Raw genomic sequence first — 12,129 nt, forward strand, 5'->3', positions numbered from 1 at the left:
ATCCCAAAGCTCATGTAGCCTCTGAAATATGGCCAAAGGAAGAGAAGCAAGAGAGCAAACGCTGTCACGTACCACCTGCTTGTACTGCTGGAGAGCCCAGTGTACAGGAGGTCAAGATTGCACAAAAGTTTGGCCCATTCCAGCTCTTGCATATCACAAAATCTCATTTAACAAGAGAAAAATTGCTATTATTTAGTGAGTGTCTACCACGTGCCAGGTGCTACACAGACACAGACACACACACACACACACACACACACACACACACACACACACAGCAAATATGCTGACATGCGCAACCTATTTAGATTCATACTGCTTGTCTATGCATGCTATTTAGACCCACTGGATTGGGAGCAGTGGAATAAATAAAAATTCTAAAGGCATAGCAGTGGTACAAAAGCTTCTTAAGGGTAGGGAATAGATCTTGTTCATTTCTGTATCCTTATCATTTTACTCTATTCTGGGAACTATGTAAAAAGTACTTTTAAAACCCTAAATCGTTTAATCCTCACGATAACCCTATGAAGCAGTTACAGTTTGTAATCTCCATTTTACAGATGAGGAAATTGAGGCACAGAGAGGTTACACAGGCAGTAAATGGAAGATTCAATCTCAGGCAGTCTGACCTCAGAGCCCCTTCTGGAAATGATACTAATTTTCATGAATGTAAACATGAAAATAGGAATCCAGCTCCTTAACTCACAATTTTGACAGACCGTACTGGGCAGCACACCTGCACTGTCCAATGTGTTAACGGCCATATACGCCCATTTAAAATTAATTGAAATGAAATGAAAGTTTAGTTCCTCAGCTCACTAGTCATATTTCAGGTGTTCAGTAGCCACATGAGGCAAGTTCAGATATAGAACAATTCCATTCTTGCCAGAAAATTCTATTGGGTGGCACCAGTAGATGAACTGCAAATATCATTCCCAGCCTTGATCAGGGCAGTGGAACTGGAGCATGGAGCATCCCTACCCACTGCGGTGGTTGCCCTTCCATGCTCCCTCCCTTTACGTACTGTCTGCTCTGGGCATCTCTACAGTCATAGCAGGCAGCAGTCAATAGCCAATAAACGTTACGCCCTCCCCTAAGTTCTGCTGGAAGTTTTAAGGCAGGGAATCTGGCTGCATTGTTGGCAGGAGATCCTGGCAAAGGTGGGGATGGATATAAAACTCTGGTTTGATATCCTACAAGACACTGCCTGTGTGTTAAAAAGCCCAGTCTTTGAAGACACACAGATCTTGATCTGAATCCCAGATCACCACATCCCTACAACAGGACCTCAGATAAGCATGAGCCTCAGATCCTCACCTGTAAAGTCCAGTTAATACCACTTGCCTCCTATCAGCATTGATGTCCTTGACATAGCGTCTGTTGGCGGCCAAGAATTGGCAGCTGCTGAGGTCCCTATTATGATGATTACGTTACTCAGATGACCCTTAGTTCTCCAGTCTTCAGGAGTCACCCTTCTGTTGAAAACCAACAGGACAATATCCTGAGCCAACTCTCAACGGACCACAACCCCCTTCCTAGGTAATTTCGGGACATGCTGAAATCTGTCTTGGAGGCTTCATGGCACCCCCTAAGTCCCTCTTTGCTCTGGACTACATTTTCAGGGCAACATGGGTCAATTTTGCCATCCTGTGATGTGTTTCCCTCTTTGTTTTATTCACTCCAAGCATGACTATAGACCCTTCTCTTAGCTCTTCAAAACACAATGACAACTGGGCTGTGGTATTTAACAGACTTAAGGAACAGAATTATAAAGCAGAAAAGGAAAATTTAATATTGGATAATAACTATTACTATTGTATTTGTAGGGTCTGTAGATCGTGCACCTCCAAAGGGGGTCTCCAAGTCCTCTGATTTATCACCGTGTTACAAGGGCCATCTGACCTTCTCCTGTGATAATTATTTTGAACAGGACCTCTTTACCTATGAATAAGGCCCCTTGCCCTAGAGCTAGTGTCAAATGATCCTGCCCCAGACCAGGCAAACACAAATTGGCCTCCATTCTTGTCCTGGGATGACTGATTCAGATAAATAATCTCTATTTCCTGAACTTGAGGGCAACATGTAGAAAGCAAGATGACAGGGCAGCTAGTGAAAGGCCAAGCCAAGGGAATATACTTGCTGATTCCTTAACTCCCTCTTCCACGACATCTGTGAGTGGATGGAAGGACATTTCTCTGCTTATATTGGGCCCTATCTGTGGCTCTTTGACCTCTTGGGTTGTTCTGGGATACAGAACAGTCAGGAGCTAATGCAGTTCACATGGCGGCCCAAAGAGGGGCCCAGGGCCTCCTGACCACTGGCTTCCAATCAAACCACAAGCTGGATCTCATGTTCTGAACCCTTTTCTGCAGGCTTGATTGCACTGAGGCCCCTATTTATCTCTCAGAGACAGAGCCACTGGGCCTTGGCAAGAACAGAGGGCTCAGGAGAGGAAGAAAAGCAGCTACTTAATGGAAAGAAATGCTTAAGTAACCTCAGAAGAAAAATCTAGAGCTTCCTAAAAGGATTATCACATTTGAATAGCACTTTACAAATAATAGCTCGTAATTATTGAGATCTCATTATGTGCCAGGCACGGTGCTTGCACTTTTGAAGGCATGATCCCGTCTCATTCGTAAATCAGTCATCAAAGTAGTTATATTCTCCCTCTTTTTGGAAGCTGAAGGTCAGAGGGCAAGTAATAGGATCAAGATTACTGAGGAGGAACCAGGAAAGCCACAGAGATTGGATGACTCCAGAGTCTGTATTCTCAACTTCTATCTTTGTTTTCAATGTTCTTCCAGGTATGTTGTTTCACTGACTGCAGTGAGGTGTTACCCCAGGGGGCAGGGGGCAGTATTAGCCCCATTTTGCAGAAAGGAAACGGAAACTCAGAGAATTTATATGACTTGCTCAGTGGTACCTAGATCTCCTGAGTTCTAATCCAGAGTTTCCATTACACTGAACAGAAGTGGGAAGGCATTCACAGCACAAATTCTCCTCTGCTGGGTGTTTAAAGCCCTCAAGATCCATTTTCGTAGCATCTCTGTACCAAGGCTTCTGTTGAAGTATAACATTAATAATCATAAAAGAATTGTTATTCTGTATAAGAAGTCTAATAAGTCAACTGGGCTCCAATTTAAGAGAATGAACTTCTTCCCTTTCCCTAGCAAGCCTTCTTGAGATCCAAGAGTGCTTTATCACCCTGCAGACAAAACTGACTCTCCCTTTGTTGTTTGTATTGCCCCTAACTGTTTCGAAAACTGCTGCTATTTCCAAAGGCTGTCACGAACTTTGCTCCCCTCAAAAGAAGGGTCCAGTCTCACTTTTTAAAAAAACATTTAGGTGCCTTTGATTCTTCAAAATAGTAATTAACTAGTGATGGGTAAATTTAGCATTTTAAGGAGGAGAGAGGACCCTGGCTAAGATACTATTAGAAACAGCTTTACCTACTCCTTTTACTAAGAAGTTGTCATGGTGATGAGAACGGGCCATGATGAAGGGCTTAGTGAAGTTAACATCACACTTTGGTATCTGAATTCTCTGTGAAAAGCTCTTTCCATCAAGCTCAGGTGGGGACTTTGCTTGGTCCTGTGATGTGAAGGGTGTTTGTGCCAATAAATTCACTTTGAATTCTGACCCTCAAGGGGTCCCAAATATTAAAAGAAGGACAACCGTTACTTGTGGTTATGACTGCCTCCATATCTGGATTGCAAAGTAGGTTGCTTCCTTGAGCCAGTAATCTCATTTTGGGGTATCTTTCTTACAGAAATAAAGCATCTATGTATACCCATTTATATAAAAATGTAGATATCTAGTATATAAATATATAGAGTATTTATTGTAACATTGTAGTGCAAAACAAAACAAAAAACCAAGTCCACAGATAGAGGGCTGGTTGATTAAATTATGGCACATTTATATTATAAAGTACAACATAGCTGTAAATTTAAAAAAAAAAAAACAACGAGTATATTAGATCTCTATGTGTGGGCCTACAGGGATGTTCACGATGTAATCGTCAAATGAAAAAACAAGCTTCAGAGGAGAGTGAGGGATATGATCCCATTTTTGTAAAATACTATGTCTCAAAACTATTCGTGGGCATTTATGTTTTTACATGTTTGAATGAGCACAGATGCCATGTTAATAGGTTAGTAGATAGTTACTACCTACTAACCTCATAACATTGGCTTGGTTACCCAGAGGGTATGGGGAGGGATGCCTGGAGGGAAGGGCATATTAACTTTTCTGAGTCTTGCCATGATAAGTACATATTATACTCATACTTTTTTTTTAATCCAATTAAATAAAGCCAATAACAAAGGGGGAAGAAGGTGATTTAAGGCAACAACTGTCTATGCATGTCACTCCTGGCCAGAGTTACCTGGGAGGTTAGCCCAGTTCCTACTGATAATCTTCTGATCTTCAGAACCAGCATCTTATGACCAAAAATAATAACTAACCCCAAGAAAAGGGTGAGGCTGGGCTGCAACCTGCTAAAGCTCTGCTTCAGAACGGCAATTTCCATGAGACTAGTGGAAGGGTTACTGTGACAAGGACCAAATAGACAAATCTGTTATTTTTCTTCCTTCTTAGAAAGCATCTTAAAACTGTGGGAGTGCTTCTCAAACTCAGTATTCCTGGAAAAGGAACACTCTTAAGCTTTTTGAGTGGGAGAAGAAATGCTGGTGTATTCAATTAAGCCCCGGCAGTATCTGTTTTTAAAAAATCTGTTCTTTCCTCCCTCCCTCTCTCCCTCCCTCCTTCCCTGCCTCCCTTTTTTTTCTTGCCTCCTTCCTCCTTCTCTCCCTCTTTCTTTTACTTGTTTTCTTTCCTTCTTTCTTTTTTAAAAAAAATATTACATTATTTTAATATTTCAAATTGAGGTAATATCAAATTAACTGACCTAATTCTTTGGCTTGCAGTGAAGAAGTGGACTATTTAGTCTTTAGATTATACTCTTCATTGATTTGTAATAAGAGTTAGAGTAAAATTACGCCCCCCACCCATGCCACACACACACAGAGATGGTCCCTGACTTACGATGGTTCAACTCACAATGTTTCCACTTTACCATGGTGCCAATGCGCTATGCATGCAGTAGCACCTGCACTTGGAATTTGGATCTTTTCCTGGGCTAGCGATGTGCACACACGCTCCCTGGTGACGCTCCGCAGAGGCAGACACGGCAGCTCCCAGTCAGCCACACAGTCACCAGGGTAAACAACCGATACCTGTACAACCATTCTGTTGTCCCTTTGCAGTACCGTATTCCGTAAATTACATGAGATATTCACTACTTTATTATAGATTAGGCTTTGTGTTAAATGATTTTGCCCAACTATAGGTTAATGTAAGTGTTCTAAAGAATGTTTACGGTAGGCTGGGCTAGGCTATGATGTTCGGTAGGTTAAGTGTATTAAATGCATTTTCAACTTGTGATATTTTCAATTTACGATGGGTTTACCAGGACATAATCTCACTGTAAGTCGAGGAAGATCTGTATATATATATATATATATATATATATATATATATATATACATACACACACACATATACATATATACTTATATATGTGTATATATATATATATGCGTGTCTGTGCGTATATATTTATATGTGTATATATATATATACATATACATATGCAATATATGCAATCTGCCCTCCACATCCTGGGGTTTCACATCATGGACACAGAGGGCTGACTGTACCATGACATTTCATATAAGAAACTTGAGCATCCATGCATTTTGGTATCCAAGAGGGTTCCTGGAACCCATCTACGTGGATGACTGCATATATTATGATGGAGTGCACCCTCTCTATCCCAGGCATATTACAGAAAAGTCACACAATATTTTCTATCTCATTACATTTAAAATCAAAAGTAACGGGCTTCCCTGGTGGCGCAGTGGTTGAGAATCTGCCTGCCAATGCAGGGGACACGGGTTTGAGCCCTGGTCTGGGAAGATCCCACATGCCACGGAGCAACTGGGCCCATGAGCCACAACTACTGAGCCTGCGCGTCTGGAGCCTGCGCCCCGCAACAAGAGAGGCCGCAATAGTGAGAGGCCTGCACACCGCGATGAAGAGTGGCCCCCCCTTGCCACAACTAGAGAAAGCCCTCGCACAGAAACGAAGACCCAACACAGCCAAAAATAAAAATAAATAAAACAAATGTGGGGTTTAAAATGTTCTGATTAAAAAAAAAAAAAAAAAGAGTTGGCTGTTTATTTAAAAAAAAAAAAATCAAAAGTAACATGTCTATCACATGTTGAAGTTTACATACTTTCCTCAGTTTATGCTGAATTCAGCTTGCATCCTAGTTTTTGGTTTTATCTCCCATTTTGGGGAACCACATACATTTCAGCAAATATGATGCCTCTGTTGGGCAGTTTATTATAGACACTTTTTCTAAAAACGGTTAATCACTCTTTACGTGAAAAGAATCATGTATATACATGAGTCCAATTAGCACATACTGGGGATTTAGTAAATAACTAGTCGATGTTGAATAACAGAATTATCAGAAGACAGCATCCAGTGTCCTGAATACTTTCTGGATTTTTCCCAGTTATGGCAGATTTTTTTCATCTTTCCTCCTCTCTCTCAAAGAATTAGAGTTTAGCCAGTAATTTTTTTTCTCTTTCATCTCTAAGTTGGCAATCTCAAAAGCTTTCTAACTTTTTTTTTTTTTAATAAATTTATTTATTTATTTATTTATTTTTGGCTGTGTTGGGTCTTCGTTTCTCTGCGAGGGTTTTCTCTAGTTGCGGCAAGCAGGGGCCACTCTTCACTGCAGTGCGCGGGCCTCTCACTGTCACGGCCTCTCTTGTTGCGGAGCACAGGCTCCAGACGCGCAGGCTCAGTAGTTGTGGCTCACGGGCCCAGTTGCTCCGCGGCATGTGGGATCTTCCCAGACCAGGGCATGAACCCGTGTCCCTTGGATTGGCAGGCAGATTCTCAACCACTGCGCCACCAGGGAAGCCCACTTTCTAACTTTTGAGATCGCTATATCTAAGGTTAGGGTCTTCCCCATTGTCTTTTTCTTTGAAAGTTCAGCCCTTCTCCCTATGGGATTTGTACATGTATGTTATATTAACATTTATACGACTGTTGATTCTTAAAACAGCACTTATGAACTAAGCAATATCCTTAAATGCCAAAACAATCAGGAGCACAAACTGGAATACTTCCCATGTTCGTGGGCAGGTGTTAAATATCCCAAGATACCAAGTACCAACAATAAAAAACAAACTTGCTGGAGGAATCCTCTTTGGGCGATTGGGAACTAAGGTCATACTTTCCTGCTTGCTTCTTCCTCCTCTCTTGTAACCCCACCACCTGTCATAGGATGCAGGTTGCTACGGTGATAGGGGAAGAGAACATTGAATTGGGAGACCATTGCAAAAATATTACAGGGGGCACTAAAGGGTATTTTAAGTTAAATTTTTAGTTTGGCAGTAATTTTAGATTTACAGAAAAGTTGCAAAGATAGTTACAGGTGGTTTCCATACACCCCTCACCTATCTTTCCCCACTGTATATTACCATGGTATAGCTGTCAAAACCGAGAAACTGTGTGACATTGGCTCATTATTAACCAAGCTCCAGACTTTATTTGGATTTCGCCAGCTTTTCCATTACTGTCCTCTTACTGTTCTAGGATCCAATTTGGGAATTTCCATTGTATTTAGTTACTATACCTCCTACATCTCTAGTTATGCTCCCAAGTTCCCTGCATCCTGTGACAATTTCCCAAGTCTTCCTTTATTTTAGAAAGGATTTCAGTCTACTCAGGATTTTATCAAAGTTTACTCCTTTGAACTGGGCTTGACTTGTATTATTGCCTTCTTCTGTGGGGTTTTTTTTTTTTTTTTGGTGGCTCTTATGAGGAGAAAATATTTCTTAGGACTCATATGACTTGGCAAATAATGTTTCTAGTTTTGTTCTCTTCATATTAATCCTTTGATTGCAGGAGGTCATGACGACCAAGAAGATGTTTCTGGCTGGTGACATTTTTCTTCTGCTAGGTAAATAATCTTAGTTCTGGTTTAGCTTATTTTACAAATAATTTAAACCTCCAGTTCCAAAATATTCAAATAGTTTAACACCACCACAGCAGATTGTGTGATATAGGTCCCCCCCCCCTTTCCACCTTCAGTGCTCTACAAATAGATAATAGTTTCCTTTAACAAGGTTCTTTAAACAATCTGCTTGGTGCCGCCCCACAAGCTCCACACCCCAATCTGTTGTTTTAGCTCCAGCTATTTTAGTACTGAAGTTCTTGCCGAAGCAGAATGTCCATAATCAATCTTGTTGCTTGATTTTTGTCACCACCTCTCCATAAGATCTGTTTTGAGTTCCAAATTAAACACATATTTTAGAAAGCTTCCTGTTTTATCCTCTTTACACGGAAAGAGAGTATACATTTTGGAGAGAGAGATCTGGACTCAAATTCCAGCTCTGCCACCCACTCTATGACCTCAAGCAAGTTACTTACATCCTCTGAGCCTCCATTTTCCCATCTGTAGAATGGGGGACATGGCTTCACTCCTGGATTGGATTTTCAAAGCCCTTCACATTTTCTGAGCTGTTCTCTTGGCGGCTATTGCTATTACCCTAAGGTTAACCAAGAATAAAATAAGCTAAAAATAAAGACAGCTGCTTCTGGTTCTCTTTCTCCATCCATCACTCTCAGATACCTGGAGAATTAAAAGAAAGGGGTAGGGGTGAGAGGGACGCCTGTGAGCCAAGCGTTTGCAAAAAGGTGGCTTTTGGTGGATATCCGGAAAGGGGTGGGGCTGCTGCGCCGGCAGGCAGGTGGGAGGAGCCTGCCGTTAATGGGGGCGGGGAACGGAATGGTCAGCAGATCTGCTCTATCTTGTAGAAGGCTGCTTCGTGTTTGTATCCTTTGCCACTGAGTTAGACGAGGTGTGAGAAGTCTGGTCCCTGTGTTTGAATTCTCTCCCTAGAGTGGGGCTCCCTTCATCTCTCCGTGTCCACGGGACCACTCCAGCCATCTTCTCTGAACTCTGGAACCTCTGTTTTGACAAGTAATCCATAAAATTGGACTCTGGACCCTGTCGTAGATCCCGCGCATCCTTCATATTTTAAGAAATGCACCTTGGGCCATTATTTCTGGTGGTTTATAGAAGTAAAGCTAAGCTACATCTAGAGTCTGAAAAATATATTCACATTTTACATTATTGTTTTCCCATCTAAACAGTCCTTGTTCACGAAGAGTATTTTCACAGCTCTCCTGATTGGGAGGTTCAGTCACTACAAAATTTTTTTTTTTTAATAAATAAAATTTAAAAGTTTATTAAAAAAAAAAAAAGAAAGAAAGAAATACCCCTTAGCGCTCAAACAAGTAGTTGATCTATCTTGGAAAACTTTCAAAGATCATCTTTTTTTTTTAACATCTTTATTGGAGTATAATTGCTCTACAATGGTGTGTTTGTTAGTTTCTGCTTTATAACAAAGTGAATCAGCTATACATATACATATCTCCCCATATCTCCTCCCTCTTGCGTCTCCCTCCCACCCTCCCTATCTCACTCCTCAAGGTGGTCACAAAGCACCGAGCTGATCTCCCTGAGTCACTACAAATTTTGTGGAAAGGAACAAAGAATGAGCTATTGCAGTACTCCCAGATCTGTCACCTGATGCTCTCTACTTTGAAGTATTAGCTTGGCTGTCCAATTCAACATATATTTGGTGGGTACTTACTCTGTGGCAGGTACTGTGTTAAGGGCAGTGCTGCTGTGTTGGTTAAAAGAAATAATTTTAAAGCACTTAGCACAGGTCCTCATACATGTTCAGTGCTAAAATGTTTGCATTCATTCCGCTTCTCCTTTGCCCACACTCATTGATCTATTGATCAGAATGGTTAACAGGGCCCAGTGCAGTGGCTTTCCATATTTATGGAAGGAATCAAAGAAGAAATGTTGAAATATTCACATAATTTCTCTTTCCAACCTCCTGCCGTTTAGAGGAAACATATGAGGTCGAGATAGCCAGGGATTAATAGAGCAGGCAGTAGTGTCAGACAGCTTCTTTCTGAGTACCGTTCTGCTGCTTGCTATGTGGGTAACCTTGGGCAAATTACTCAACATTTCTGAGCTTCCGCTTCTTCATCTATGAAAGTGCGATTACAACAGGAACTACTCCATAGAGAGGTAAGAATTCAATAAACAGATAGATGTAGAACCTTTAGCACAGTGGCTGACATGCAAATAAGTATTTGATAAACAGGTGTTGTTATTATCATTGGTATAAAATTATATTCTGGGAAAGGGATACTAATTATTTCATAAGGTCTTAACAGTAGAAAAAGCTAATCTAAGAGGGTTGTGCAGGGACTTCCCTGGCGGTCCAGTGGCTGGGACTTCGCCTTCCAATGCAGGAAGCGCAGGTTCGATCCCTGGTCGGGGAGCTAAGATCCCACATGCCTCGCAGCCAAAAAACCAACATATAAAACAGAAGCAATATTGTAACAAGTTCAATAAAGACTTTAAAAAGGGCCCACATTGGGGCTTCCCTGGTGGTGCAGTGGTTGAGAATCTGCCTGCCAATGCAGGGAACACGGGTTCGAGCCCTGGTCTGTGGAAGATCCCACATGCCGTGGAGCAACTAGGCCTGTGAGCCACAATTTCTGAGCCTGCGCGTCTGGAGCCTGTGCTCTGCAACAAGAGAGGCTGCAGTAGTGAGAGGCCCGCGCACTGCGATGAAGAGTGGCCCCCACTCGCCGCAACTAGAGAAAGCCCTCGCACAGAAACGAAGACCCAACACAGCCATAAATAAATAGTTTTAAAATATATATATTAAAAAAAAAAAGAGGGTTGTGCAAAAGTTTAGCTTTCTAAGAGAGTCAGTTATCAGTCTCAATTTCTATTTTCAAAATAGTTGCACGTGTCTAGTTTTTTGCCACGTGCCATAGGGGAATCTCAACCTGCTGGATGATGCTATTTGCTCCTGAGAGCTTCCTAATTGTTTAAACAGCTTGCAATAAAAAGAGAGTGAAAGGGTAAATATATTGTTTGTGAGGGATATTTGTCATTCTGGGCAGACAGTACTTTTCTAAGACATTTCTACCTTGGGCATTACCGAGTCCCATTAAAATGGAAATATCAGCCTTAAATAGAATGTTATTACTGTCTAATTGAAATCTTTGATGAATGAGTTGAAGAAGTAAGAGAGAGAAAGAAATGATAGGTGGTGTTAGGAATAAATTAATAAAAGATTAAATTCCAAGAAGATTAATTCAGAGGCGATTTGTAGTATAGATTAGACGGGGAAAAAATCCCCAGAGGAAGATTGTTAAGGTAATTACAGTATTTGTAATATAATCTGATTTCCTTTTCTTGAGAGAGCCACTAGCCTGGTAAACTGGGGATTTTAGTAAATTAATTAATATCCTGCCTTGATCTTTAAAGGATTCAGCGTGGCTTAAGACCTGCAATATTGTTCTCATTAGAAACTTTGGGTTTTGTTGTAATATAGTTCATTCGTTCATCCATGCATCCATCCCCATCCGTCCCACACGTGTGAACTGGTGGTCTGCTGCTTGCCAGGCACTGTGCTGTTGTTGCATATATATTACTTGGTAATATGATCATGCCCCTTGGCCCCATTGAGCATACAATTCAATTCTAGCTGATCAGAAAGTCTGTGTATCATTTTGTTCTTTCCTGGATTTAAGCTAAACGTGTTGCATATTATAAAGTGTTTTTTTTATTTTTAAAAATTATTTATTTATTTATTTAATTTATTTATTTACTTTTGGCTGCGTTGGGTCTTCCTTGCTGCGCGTGGGCTTTCTCTAGTTGCGGCGAGCGGGGGCTACTCTTCATTGCAGTGTGCGGGCTTCTCACTGCGGTGGCTTCTCTTGTTGCAGAGCGCGGCCTTCAGTAGTTGTGGCTCGTGGGCTCTAGAGTGCAGGCTCAGTAGTTGTGGTGCATGGGCTTAGTTGCTCTGCAGCATGTGGGATCTTCCCCGACCAGGGCTCGAACCTGTGTCCCCTGCACTGGCAGGTGGATTCTTAACCACCGCGCCACCAGGGAAGCCCGCATATTATAAAGTTTTAAACAAACTTCTTTGGTTCAGAACACTGACATGC

At 41.5% G+C, this 12,129-nt stretch overlaps 1 long non-coding RNA gene across 1 annotated transcript in view; it reads right to left on the minus strand.

Annotated features, from left to right (window-relative positions):
• Positions 1–250: 250 nt before the first annotated feature.
• The window catches only part of LOC309637567, a 296,945-nt gene continuing 285,066 nt past the window's right edge, over positions 251–12,129 (minus strand). Inside the window, exon 4 of the long non-coding RNA XR_014250663.1 lies at positions 251–1,475. This is a non-coding gene — a long non-coding RNA (uncharacterized lncRNA). The remainder of the gene's footprint in view (positions 1,476–12,129) is intronic.

This window comes from Balaenoptera physalus, assembly GCF_965194825.1.
Source record: "Balaenoptera physalus genome assembly, chromosome: 11".
Lineage (NCBI taxonomy): Eukaryota > Metazoa > Chordata > Mammalia > Artiodactyla > Balaenopteridae > Balaenoptera > Balaenoptera physalus.